The following is a 13,458-nucleotide window of genomic DNA, read 5'->3' as shown; positions in this document are numbered from 1 at the left end:
CATTAAATACATCCACATTATTGTATAACCATCACCACCATCCATCTCCAGAATGTTTTTCATTTTCCCAAACAGAAACTCCATACCCACTAAACAATAACTCCTCTCTCCCTACTTTCACCAGTGGCAACCACCATTCCACTTTCTGTTTCTATGAAGCTGACTACTGTAGGTACCTCATGTAAGTGGAATCATAAAGTATTTGTCTTTTGGTGGCTGGCTTATTTCACTTAGCATAATGTCATCAAGGTTCATCCACATTGTAGCTTGTGTTGGAATTTTTAAGGGGGAATAATATTCCATTGCACACCTATACCACATGTGGTATTTGTGTCAATGGACACTTGGATTGCTTTCACCATCTGGCTAATGTGAATAATGGTGCTATGAATATGGGTGTGCAAATCTCTGTTTGAGTGCCTGCTTTCAATTCTTTTGATATATACATAGAAATGGAATTTGCTGGATCATATGGTAATTCTGTATTTAAATTTTTGAGGAACTGCCAAACTGTTTTCCACAGCAGCTACCCATTTTACACTCCTACCAGGGAAGCACAAAGTTTCCAGTTTCTCCGCATCCATGCCAACAGTTGTTATTTTCCTTTTTTTATTATTATTATGGCCATCCTAGTGGGTATGAAGTGGTATCTCATTGTGGTTTTGATTTGCATTTCCTTAATGATCAGTGACGTTGAACATCGTTTCATGTGCTTGTTGGCCATTTGTATATCTTCCTTGGTGAAATGTCTATTCAAATCCTTTACTCTTTTTTAATTGGGTTGTTTGGCTTAGGTTGTTGTTGAGCTGTACGTGTTCTTTATATATTCTAGATATTAACCCCTTATCAGATATATGATTTGCAAATATTTTCTGCCATTCTTTTCACACTCTTAATAATGTCCTTTGATGCATAAAAATTTTAAATTTTTATAAAGTCCTGTTTATCTAGTTTTTCATTTGTTGCCCAGGCTTTTGGTGTCATATCCAAGAAATCACTGCCAAGTTCAAGGTCATGAAGCTTTTCCCATATGTTTTTATCTAAGAGTTTTACACTTTAGCTCTTACATTTAGGTCTGTGATCCATTTTGAGTTAATTTTTGAATATGGTGTAAGACAAGGTTCTAACTTAATTCTTTGGCATGTGGGTCCCCAGTTTTTGTGGCACCATTTGTTGAAAAGACTGTCATTTCCCCACTGAATGGCCTTGGTATCCTTGTCAAAAATCATTGACCATATATATGAGAGTTTATTTCTGGCATCTCTGTTCTATTCCATTGGTCTGTATGTCTTTCTTTAAGCCCATACCACAATTTTGATTACCGTAGCTTTGTTGAGGGTAGAGTTTTAATTAGCGGTCACAGCAATTTCAAAGAACTAGGCAGGGATCAACAAACTTTCCCTGTAGTAAAGGGCCAGAGAGTAAATATTTTGGGCTTCACAGGCCATATGGTCTCTGTCACAATTACTCTACCTGCTATTATAGCACTAAAGTAGCCATAGACAATACATAATCAAATGGGAGTGGCTGTGTTTCAATAAAACTTGATAAAAATAGATGGCAGGATGTATTTGCCCCAAGGGCAGAAGTTTAACACCCCCTGGACAAGAGGTCACAGCTGGGCATTTTCAAGGCCTAAAGGAAGGCCAGTGTGATAAGAACAAAGGCGAAAGAAGAGGGAGATGAGGTTGGAGAGAGAAGCAGGGGCTAGATCACACAGAGACTTGAGGACCACAAGGAGGATTTCATTTATTCTCCCTCACCCATTCGGTCACCAAACGTGCTTCAGGGACCTAGTATGAGCCAGGGGCTGGGACTACAGAGGAGTTAGGCTCAGTCCTCAGCCTCAAGGAGCTTCGATGTAGAGGAGAGGCATAAGCTAAGGGGTTTCAATCCAGTACGTTTCCTTTCTGAGTCACGGGATGTGCTCTGTTCCATCACCTGAACCATGGCATCCCTGTGCCGAGCTTTACTGCGCTGCCTTAGTTCAAGCCTTTGATAATTCTCGCCAGGATGTTTGCAACACTCAATTCAAACAGCTCTCTGTCTCTAGCCTCACCTTCTTCCAAACTACCCTCCACACTGCAACAAGAGGCATTTCTAAAATGCAATTCTGATTGCACCGCCCAACTTCTAACTATGTTGATGGCTTTCATTGCGGTCAGAGTTAAGTATAGGCTCTTAGGATGATACATAAGGCCCTGCGTGATCAAGTCCTTGATAGCTCCTCAGCATCATCTGCTCTTTCTTCTCTTGGTGGGAGGTGCTAGCTGACAGCCCAGGACATCTATTCACACATACATGTAAGAACATGATTAAACCCTGGCGTAACATCTGTATCAAAGAAGACTGTTTGATATCTGTGTGAATTCTTGTGGTTGGTGTTTCTACTATAAAGTATAATTATGAATTGAGCAAGACTTAGTAATAGTAAGAGCAACATATATAGAGATAATCTGTGCCCGGCGTTGTTAAGTCATAACTACCTTATGAGGTAGGTTGTATCATTGTCCTCATTTTACAGATTAGGAAACTGAGGCCTAGAAGGGTTAACTTCCCCAGAATCACACAGCTTGCATGTGTGATGGCATCAATATTCAAACCCAGGAATTCTGGCTCTATACTCTGTTATTAAGCACACTAAGCCCCCTCATTAAATCATAAATGTTATTTTAAACAAACACCTGATGATTATCATCAATGGCCAGGTTGGGGAACTCCTATAAACATGTTATTTAAAAATACTGACTGAGGGGCTGGCCCCGTGGCCGAGTGGTTAAGTTCGTGCGCTCTGCTGCTGCGGCCCAGGGTTTCGCCAGTTCGCATCCTGGGCGCAGACATGGCACCGGTCACCAGGCCACGCTGAGGCAGCGTCCCACATGCCACAACTAGAAGGACCTGCAACTAAGATATACAACTATGTACCGGGGGAGATTTGGGGAGAAAAAGCAGGAAAAAAAAAAAGAGAGATTGGCGACAGTTGTTAGCTCAGGCACCAATCTTTAAAAAAAAATTTCTCTAAAAAAATGAAGTAAAATATAAATAAAAATACTGACTGAAGCTGTGCCTGTAGTCTGAAAGTGTGGTTTCTGGATGGGAGCATCAAGATCACCTGGGAGCTTATCAGAAATGCCAATTCTCAGGCCTGGGCCCTGACCTACTGAACCAGAATCTCTGGAGCTGGGGCCCAGGAATCAGTTTTCACAAGCTCCCCAGGTGAGTTTAAGCATGATAGAGTTTGAGAGGTGCTGCTCTAAAACTATTCCTAGGCAGTTGTAGGGGCGTTAGCTGGCGTGCCCCTTTAAAAACCATGTGTCCTTGAGGCTCCTGTCTGGGCTGTGGGCCAGCACGCACGATGATAACAGTCCTGGGCTTGGCGAAACCAGCTGCTTCCTCGCGGGAGAGTTGGCAGCAAGACCCTCGAGGTCTGAGGGAACATGGAGGTCCTCTGGGGGAGCTCTGATCCTTGGAATGCAGGTCATCCAGGGATGGTCCCCTTTGGCAAGCACACAGCATTTGTTCCTCTGCCTACTTAAGCCAGCTTCTCTCAGGGGTAGGTAGCGGGTACACGCTGCTGTCCAGCTGGCCGCCACTGGACCTTCCCTGTAAGTAACTCCCAATAAACCTATATATCTCGTTCGCTGTCTCCTGGTCTTTTCTTTGGTCTCTCAGCAACCTATCCCACACTGCTCACCCAGATGGGCATGTGGTGGAACACTTGCTGAGCCAGCCAGGAGCCCAAAGAAAACCGTGTGAGCACCCAGACTATGGGGAATAGGAAAGGGAAATCCATGGGGGTAATCCTGGGTTGGCTGGTGTCCTCCCTGTGGGGGCCAGTCTCCACCATCCTTAATGGATGGGGCCCACTGCGTGAGTACGAGGATGCCCCGAAAATGCCAAAGGGCTTAGGGGAAAGTCCTGGACATGAGAGAAGCCCCGGCTGTTGCTAAAGCCGTGGAGTGGCCCCTCTCCACCGTAAGAGGCTTGCAATGAAGGCGAGGGATGTCCTGGGCATGATAAATGATGAGAGAAAGAAATCAGAAGCCTGGGCGGTAGCTACAGCAGTGGGATGGCCCCTTCTTGCTGCTGTTCACTTAGCAACAGAGGCCAAAATGGAAGCCAAGGCGAAGGTGAGGCAGCTACAAGAGAAATTAAAATTAGAAAGTGAAGCATGGCTGGTTCAAGTCAAAACTACCGGGTCTCTGTCAACACGCCTACGGGAGTCTGATGAAAGGACAGAGGTCTGACCAGCCCTGACTCGTGGGGCAGATCCCGCGGAGCTGCCTCCACCTGTTCGGCATATGCATTCCACCACAGTTATACTGCCACAGAACTGGTGGAACTGGGGAACAGGTAAACTAAATAGATGCGAAAAGGATAAAAATTTGAGGGGGAACTTTTTAACAATAATTATGAATTATGGTGTATGTACTTAAAATAACCCAAGATGATGGCTAACTGCTTTAATATCACATAAAGTTTTTGTGAGTAATCTAAACATAATTGTTGGGAACAAATGATTTAAATAAAAACGGGTAAAACTTTTCAGGTACAATAATTACGTTTTATAGCATAAACACTTAAAAAACAGCTTCCAAAATCTTTTTGGTAACTTGAAACTTTAGAGTTTTGCTAAATTAAGTTAAAGGATAAAAATTCATTGAGTATCTAGGTCATCTTCCAAACCAGATAAAATATTAGAAATTGATTACTACACACAGATTTGTCTGCCTTTGGTTACTTACCTCAAAGAAACTGAAAGATTCTTGAGTTTATTAATGTCCATGTTTTGTACACGCTGAGGAATTTTCTACAAGTAAGCATATATTTCTAGAAAGTCTCTATACAAAGAAAGTAAAATGTATGTTTTCAATAAAGAAGATATAAAGAGAAGATATTTTTCTTTGTTTTGTTAAAAAAGATAAATTCATCCTAAAGTGCTAGGAAGGAAAAAAAAAGACATAGGAAAAATTCTAAATATAAAAAATAAGTAACAAAAGTTTTGTGAAAGTAAAACCTTGAGGAGCTTTGTGTATCGTCAAGTTGGCTGAGATTAAAATAAATAAGTTTCAATAAGAAAAGTAAGGCAGTCACAGGAATAGCTGCTGCCTCCCATGCCTGCACAGGAGTGAGGACAGGCCAGCAGTGCCGCCGGCCAGGGCAGAAAGTGCCTGCCGGGGCAGGGAGAACACGGTGAATGCAGCCACCCTGCACCATCGCCAGCAGCAGGTGACCAGGACTCCTCGCCCCTCCCTTCTCTCCAGCAAGCATGACTGAGGCTGAGCAAGGCACCAAGAGAGCGGTCTACACAGCAACTGACTGCTGCAGCCCTGGGAGCAGCAAGCACCCCTTGGGAAAAAAGTGATAAACAACCAAACACTGTTCTGGTGGCTTTTACAGCGCCCCTGGTGACAGCCTGGGAACACCCTAGCCCCCTCCACTTAGAGGAGATCCAAGGGACCAGACCCATCCCTGCAGCGCTGTACAGATGGCTTGGATATTGGGGGACCAGAGACCACACATGAAAATAATGTATTGGTCGACAGGAGCAAAAAGCATTTTGCTGTTGGGGGTGGAAATGAGCAAAATGGCTTCCATCACTTCCTGCCCCACCCTATGGCAATGCCTCTATAACACTGCCTGATGGACAAAAACCCCCTGAGGTTGCCTTGTTTCGTTATATTGATGATGTCATGATAACCTATGAGTCTTTTCCAGACCTTCAAGAAGCCTCCAGCTCCCTCATCACCCACCTATGCCAACCAGGATGGGTGGTCAACGACAACAAAGTACAAGGGTCTGGGTTGTCTGTCAAATACTTGGGTGTTATCTGATGGGGTAAGACAAAAGCGGTTCCTGCTACTGTTAGAGATAAGATACAGGCTGGCTGCCCTCTTTAAAAGTTGGTGCCAAAGGGTATTATCTGGGACTGGGGGACCACCAAGCAGGGGGCCTTCACCCAAGCCAAAATAACGGTGAAAGAAATTGAGCACTTGAGTGTTTTAACACAAGGACAATCGTGTGAATTGGACATTTCCAGTTACCCAGAGGGGTTTGGATGGGGTCTCTAGCAGAGGCAGCAATAAAGGAGTGCCCCTTGGCTTCTGGTCTCAGTTGTGAAAAGGGGCTCACCCAGTGGATGGCACAATGGGCACAACAAAAGTGGACTATTAATGACCGCCCGTTGTGGAGGGCAGCACTCTGGGATGCTATCTGGCACGGGTCTGGGGAATGACGATAACAGTGTACAGTATGTCTGCACATCAGGCGACAACGCCACCAGGAAACTAACAAGCAGAGGAGTTAGCTCAGATCCATCTCCCGGAAGAAGTGCCAGCCGAAAGAGTGGCAGAGTGGCTACACAAGAAAACTGGACACAAGGGACAAAGAACCTTATGGCCTTTTGCCAGGGCCTGGGACCTCCCCCTGTGCTACGCTGGTGTGGTGCAGGTTTGTCGGGTGTGGCCTTCTTGTTCCTTGCAGAGACCCTGGGCCACTCCCCAGACACAGACCAAATCACTAGAAGCAACCAGCCCACTCAACATTAGCAGGTGGACTACATCGGGCCCTTGCCTCTTTCTCATGGCTGCCGGTATGCTCTCACTTGTGTGGGCATGTCTACAGGACTGCTACAGGCGTACCCCAGCAAGAGGGCCACACAGAAGACCATCATGAGAGGCCTGGCACCCTTCTGTGCTGCTTACAGCATTCCCACAGACATTGACAGCGACCAAGGTATGCATTTTACTGGCCAACAGGTACAGACATGGGCTGATCGAATGGATATACATTGGCATTTTCACCTGCCATACAACCCCATGGCCGCCGGGCAAGTGGAACAAATGAACGACTTCCTGAAACAACAATTGAGGACAGAAGACAGGACCCTAGCCCACTGGACGAGATGCCTGGCAACTTCCATACGTCAACTGAATGAACATGAGAGACGCACTCAACCCAGTGCATATCAGATGTCGACACAAGACCTGACATGACAGTATGTCTACAGACGAGAGCTAATCAAGGAGAGAAACTGCAACCACAGATGGGCACTCAGAACAACTTGCTTTTGTCTCTGCCACAGAACTCCCTACTGGGACCCACATGGTCACTTGGCCCTGGGACTGGCAGGTGGGGCCCCGCTGGTGTGGTCTCTTAGCTCCTTGGGAAACAGGCTCAGAGCAGGCTATCACAGTGTGACCCTTCATTGTAGGGGGGCCACCCAAAACCTCCAAACTTACTAATCCAGGGCCTCCAGTTCCTCAAAGTACGTTCATCCTTTCCCTCTGGTGTGTTGTTGTTCCTCCCTTATCCTATACCACTGCCCCTGGGGTGCCCACACCAACTGGACAAGTGGTATGATATTGCCAGACTGGCTCGAAGCCACAGGCCAGTACCATACTGACTCAAGACAGTGCAACTCCATGCGTCTTGCTGGATGGTCATGACCTCCCTTTTCTGGTCCCCTCTATATATCTTACTTTTCGTCCTTAGGACAACGTCTGCCAACGTTTTTGCTGCCGGGCACACACCATTGCTGACACACAACGCTCCAACTGCTGGGTATGCAGCAAGCAGCCTCTCTCTTCAACCATGGGCTGCCATGGTGTCTCCAAGCTGCCCACGCCTCTGACTGGAGAGCCCTGCGAGAGTGGAAGAGTGCCCCCCACTTTCCCATTCCTACCTGCCTCTCGTCAAGTCCTTGCCCTCTTGTGTCCTTGCCCTCTTATGCTGCCATGCGAAAGTATACCTTCCAGCTTGTGCGTGAGCAGGCTAATGTAACTCCAAGGGTGGGGTACTCTGTGTTTGATGGTGTAGGATGGCTGACTGCTGTACAAATAGAATTAAGAGGTTCCCTTCTCTGGTGCATTGAACATCATAATAACTCCATGCCATCAAAAAAAAGTATTTCAAAAAATATGGGTGGATACCTAAAGCAATGTGTAACCAAACAGTTATCATTACTGCTGATATGTGGCTGGGAAAACCAGACAACACCATGAAAGGGGCCTATGCCTCTCCTCGGGGGTGGCTGTGGGCTTGTGGCGCCCACGGCTGGCCCTAGCTGCCTTATAATCAGACCCGCAGATGTACGTGGGGGCACCCCTACATCCCTGCACTCATCCTGTCTTCCTTTCAACAGCTTCCTTCTAACTGGGAGGCAGTCCGTGCACGCCATCGTGTGCGACACACTGCAGGGTGGTTTTAGCCCCTTGCCATCTTTGCTCCACAAGCTGCAGTTGAGGACGTAGAATGGCAAGTGTCTGGCGTAGCCCAACATATGGCAACAGCCCTCAAGGATACTGGACACACAATAACTGTACTAAATGAATAAACCTCCCAAACGAGACAAGTAGTGTTACAAAATAGAATGGCCTGGGACATGCTTACCGTAGCCCAAGGAGGAACCTGTGCCCTAATTAAAGTAGAATGCTGTGTATATATCCCTGATTGTGCCCACAATGTTTCCTCCACAATGGCCTCCTTACGTGCTCATGTACAGGCCATTGACAACCTGTCCACTGACCCAGTATCCGCCTGGATACAATCCCTCCCCTCCACCTGGCGAAATGCTTTCTTTGCTGTCCTTGCCTTTTCACTGCTTCTTTTATTTTCACGTTGTGCTCTCTGTTGCTGTTGTGGACTCTGGCTACAGTGCTTCTCGCTGCGTCTGGCTCCAGGGAAGCCGTGGAATATCGGCACGATAAGATTGTAACTGGCTGCGTGCCTTTAGCAAATGGCTCAAGCCGAGCCTCGGTTTCCTCATTAACAGCTTAAAATAATATTCTCCTTGAGCCACTCCCCACGATGGTTGTGAAAAACCAAGCAGGATAATGTGTGTCACAATCTTTGTACAGAATGATAACGTGGTGATCAAGTTTCATTTTCTGCTGTAACTCTTTACAAAAGAATATATGCATTTTCCCTTCTCAGGAAACAAGATCTTGAGTCTTGCAGTGACTTAAAAGAACTCTTCTTTCTATGGTGTAGGTTGCAGGAGATATGCAGCTGGAATGAGAGGTTGCTCTGGGCTTGAAAAGAGAGGCAAGTGGCCTCACCTGAGAGAATGGGGCCAGCGTGTTGGCAGATCGTGGGAAGAACACGATTATATGTCTCTGAGCTCATCTGCAGCTTTACAATTTCTCCCCTCAAAAGAAGTTGAATAAAAACCTGGGATAGCTTAGGCTAATGTTCAGCCATGTACACTCTTGCAGACTTCCAGCAGTTTGCTGTTGTGTGGACAGTTTCCAGTAGCTTCTGTTCTGACTGGTCAATGTGTGCGCCACACAGGTTGTTGAATTTTTAAATAACCCCTCTGTTTATACCCCGTGATAGAAAGGAATGTCATTTGAAGCTTATTTCAAACAGAAGCAATTCCCCTCTGTCTGGGATGGTTTAATGGGCTCATATTGGGTCTTACCAGGCCTGTTCACGCCTCTGACCTTTGATCCTATTGCATGGTCCGCGGCTTACTGACCAATAGTTTCAGCGTGTTCATTAAAACAACACAGTCTGTAATTTACCTGTTCTGCCGCAAGCACGCTTCTCCCGCTGAGGAAGACACAAGCATGTGTCCCATGCATGTGTCCCATGTATGTGTAGAAAGAATTCTCTTTCCAGGCTGGGGTTTCTTCCATTCATTTGTGAAGCTGTGACTTCCCTGGCCACCACTCGCCTTTCTTTCTCCTTTTTTCTCCCATTGCTATTTTCTCCCCTCAGCTAGGCACAGAATAGGTACACTTTTATCTGTTTGGTTTTTCCCTCTTGGCTTGTCTCTTTTGGGTTAACAGCGACTTGCAGATAAACATGTATCATTTGGGACAGGGAGCCACTCACTTTAAAGGGGAATATTCTCTCAGCCCCAGACCCACCGAATTCTGCTACTTTATAACAGGATCTCCAGGGGATTCGTACTCACATTAAAATATGAGAAGGACTGGCTCAAGCGACATACTTGTTAAAGCACGTGACAAGAACAGAAACTGCATTAATTCTATTCCTTGCTCAAACTGACTTCAAACCATGTAATAGATTCATATGCCTTATAATCTTCACCTCCAAATGGCAGGGGGAAGACACCACTTATTTTTCTAGCATGCATAATTTTTAATTGAAGCTGAAATGTTCAAAATGACCACTAACGACATCAGTTGAGGCATGATATGGACACTTAATTCCCTAAATTACAAAAATCACAAAAAGATTTCTGGCTCTGCTCACAGTGGCCCATGCATCTAAGGAGCAGCCCCACATCGTCCCTCACTTGAGGTGACTTGACTTCGCACGTCTGGGAACTGTCTCACAGAAACGCCACGACTTAGAGATAGTCTATCAAAGCAGGTACAGCCACGGCAGGCGCAGAGTCTGATTTTTTTCTCAGGCGTGCTACATAAATCACCTGCTCTGCCAAGTGCCTTCATTCCACCAGCAGCCCCCAGCCCCTTCCCCCCAAAAGCAGGAAACCTAGAGAGTTTAAGCCCTTGTTACCCAAGGTGTGTTCCACCAACCAGCAGCACTGAGGTGGCTGGGAGCTTGTCAGAAATGCAGAATCTCAGGCCAGCCCCAGACCCACCGAATTCTGCTGCTTTATAACAGGATCTCCAGGGGATTCATACTCACATTAAAATATGAGAAGGACTGGCTCAAGCGACACACTTGTTAAAGCACATACCAGGGTTGGGCCCATGGCCAAGTCATTAAGTTTGTGTGTTCTGCTGCAGCAGCCCGGGGTTCTCCAGTTCTGCTCCTGGGTGTGGACCTACACACCACTCATCAGGACATGCTGTGGTGGCATCCCACATAGAAGAACTAGAATGACTTACGACCAGGATATATAGCTATGTACTGGGGCTTTGGGGAGAAAAAACTGAAAAAAAAAAGAGGAAGATTGGCAACAGATATTAGCTCAGGGCCAATCTTCCTCACCAAAAAAAAAAAAAAAAAAGACACACACCAAAAAAGAATCCAAATTCTCTACTCAGTATGAACATTTGAAAACAAAAACAGACAGACAACTCACCTCACTTAGGATGTGTGATATTGGAAGGAAAGCAGCCCAAACCTTGGTGGAGAGGCAGTAGTGATACCAAGATGATTTCTACACTTGTAGGTTTTCCTATGGAGACTTCAACCAAGATCCATGTCCCTTAAAGTCCAGAAGCTTCCCTTTGCCAGCTCTCAGGGGTCAAGAGCAAGAATCAGAGAGGAAATTCATCAGCTCCCGGCTAGGTCCTGCAGCTACTGAGGCTTTTCAAATGAACTAGCTTTGAGGAAATGTCCAGGGTGAAACGAACAGTTCTCACGTCTCCTTGAGTTCCCTTTTTCCCCACCGTTAGCTGTTTATTACCCACATTTCTTTGTCCACCACTGGGAGTCAAACTGACGACCTAACGCCTCCAATCGGCCTGGGATCCTTTTCTGACATTCCTGGCAAAGGCATGGGAAAGGGAGGAAACTCACGAGTCGGAGAGATGTTTTTATATCTTTCTCTTTGTGCAAGAGAATCCTGATGACAGCATCCCCAACGCTAATAACTTTAGGAAGGATCGAAACCAACTCGAGCCAATCATTTTGCTCTGTGTAAACTTCCTGTCTTCTGCTAGCTCTGACGTAACTGGAGCCAGGGGTCTCCTTTCACAGGCCCTGCCTTCTAGCAAAAAACACAGGAAAATAACACAGATTTGGAAAGGAAGTGAAAGAAACCAAAGGAAAGACAGTGTTAGGCTTCACTGCAGAGGCCCACCAGGGATTGCACGAGAAGAGAGAAGCTGTATTTGGAACACGCCATCCTTCTGCGTTCTCCTTTTCTAAACCAGAAGTATAATAAGAAGTCTTGACTTCCTATTAATATAATTATAACAGTGATGTTATATTATCATTCCTATAATATAATTCCTATTATAATATCATAGATAGACAAGACTTCCTATTATATTGAAATGCAATGAAAGTTTAAAAAATCTTGACGTCATTAAGAAATTCCATCTGTCTATTTTTACCACTTCTTTATTGTGGTATAATACATGTAACATAAAATTTGCCATTTTAGCCCCTTTAAGTGTTCGATTCAGTGGTGTTAATGACATTCATAAGATTGTGTAACTATCACCACTATTTCCAAAACTTTTTCATCACCCCAAACAGAAACTCTGTAATCATTAAGAATAGCTCCTCCAGGAATTTTTTAAACGTGAGGATCGCTTTTTAATTGGGGGGGACCCCTCTCCTTCATGGTAGTAGTTGTACTTTAAGTACCCCTGAAGAGAAAAATACATAACGGCAAGAATAACATAGGTAACTCTTGCATATAAATTTGCTTTTTAATCATACAACACAACAAATCTTTGCACATTTGAAATCCGTGTGAGATTCTTCTTTATTCCAGTAGAAACAAGGTTTAGAACAAATCTTGGAAAAAGATTTCTCCCATCTGTGCGGATATATCTGAACTTCTTTTAAATGTGTTCTGCCTTTTAAATTCCTGAGGCTGATTGCTTCCTTTTGAAGGGAGAAGGAGATGAGCCAGCATTTGCTGACACCCACTGGGTATCAGGGTATCGGGATTCAAATCTCCTCTCGTTCTTTATCACAAACATGAATAAGTGTGAAAAATTATTTGTGTGATGTGATGTGACCCGGTGTGATAATTTTCCTAGTTAGTGCACAGCTGACCACTTGGCTGTGACGTGAGCGTGGGCAAAACAGAGGCACCTGCATCTGCCTGGCATTTAATCGAGCAAGGCACGTGTGTATTAGTAGTAGTGCAATTGTCTGTCTATAAGCAAGGCCTGGGGGCACCAACCAGACCAGTGCACAATCACACACTTCCTAATCAAGGGCACATTTTAAAGAAGTGCTGATATGTCCATAGAGATGGCAGAAGTTTTATTCCGTGGTTTGTTGTAAACCAAATAAAACTAACTTGGCAAGTACAATTTTAAGAATAATGAAAACATATGTTAAAAATAAATAACCATGATTCTAAAGATCAGCTAGACACTGTTGGGGACAAAAGGAATGTAAGAGATGATCCCTGTCCTCCTGGGGCTGACACCAAGGCTGGGTAGACAAGACCTACACACAGCCCCTAACAACAGTGTGGCTGAGGGCCATACGGGTTCAGGCTGCAGGTGGTGGGAGAAGAGAGAGGCCTGCACAGAAGAAGCAGGTTGCGGATGTTGGCTCCTCACTTCCTACGGATGACGACCTATGGGCCACTTGGCTAAGGTGACTGAGTGAAATCTTAGCAAACCTCAGAGTAAGTGGGCTCACGCTCTCATGATTCCCATTTATTCCAGAACAATAAACATTACATAAATCCTTGCTTAAGAAGTAAGTGAGGCCTCTTTTCCATTGAGGCAAATCTGAGTGATTCCAATTTAGGAAACACACGTTGCTTTCTGACAGAAGGTAACACAAGCTTTAATTTTCAAATTTCCTCCCATGTTTCATGGAACA

General features: G+C 45.2%; 1 protein-coding gene across 2 annotated transcripts in view; it reads right to left on the bottom strand.

The window, feature by feature from the left end:
• The window catches only part of ABCG2 (ATP binding cassette subfamily G member 2 (Junior blood group)), a 130,843-nt gene extending 119,314 nt beyond the window's left edge, over positions 1–11,529 (bottom strand). For both annotated transcript variants that reach the window (XM_046657025.1, XM_046657028.1), the window contains exon 1: positions 11,021–11,529. The gene's annotated coding sequence lies outside the window, so the exon portion shown is untranslated. The remainder of the gene's footprint in view (positions 1–11,020) is intronic.
• Positions 11,530–13,458: the final 1,929 nt, after the last annotated feature.

The sequence above is a fragment of the Equus quagga genome, chromosome 3 (assembly GCF_021613505.1).
Source record: "Equus quagga isolate Etosha38 chromosome 3, UCLA_HA_Equagga_1.0, whole genome shotgun sequence".
NCBI classification, from domain to species: domain Eukaryota; kingdom Metazoa; phylum Chordata; class Mammalia; order Perissodactyla; family Equidae; genus Equus; species Equus quagga.
The sequence above is the reverse complement of the archived record's forward strand: the minus strand, read 5'-3'. Positions and strand labels throughout refer to the sequence as shown.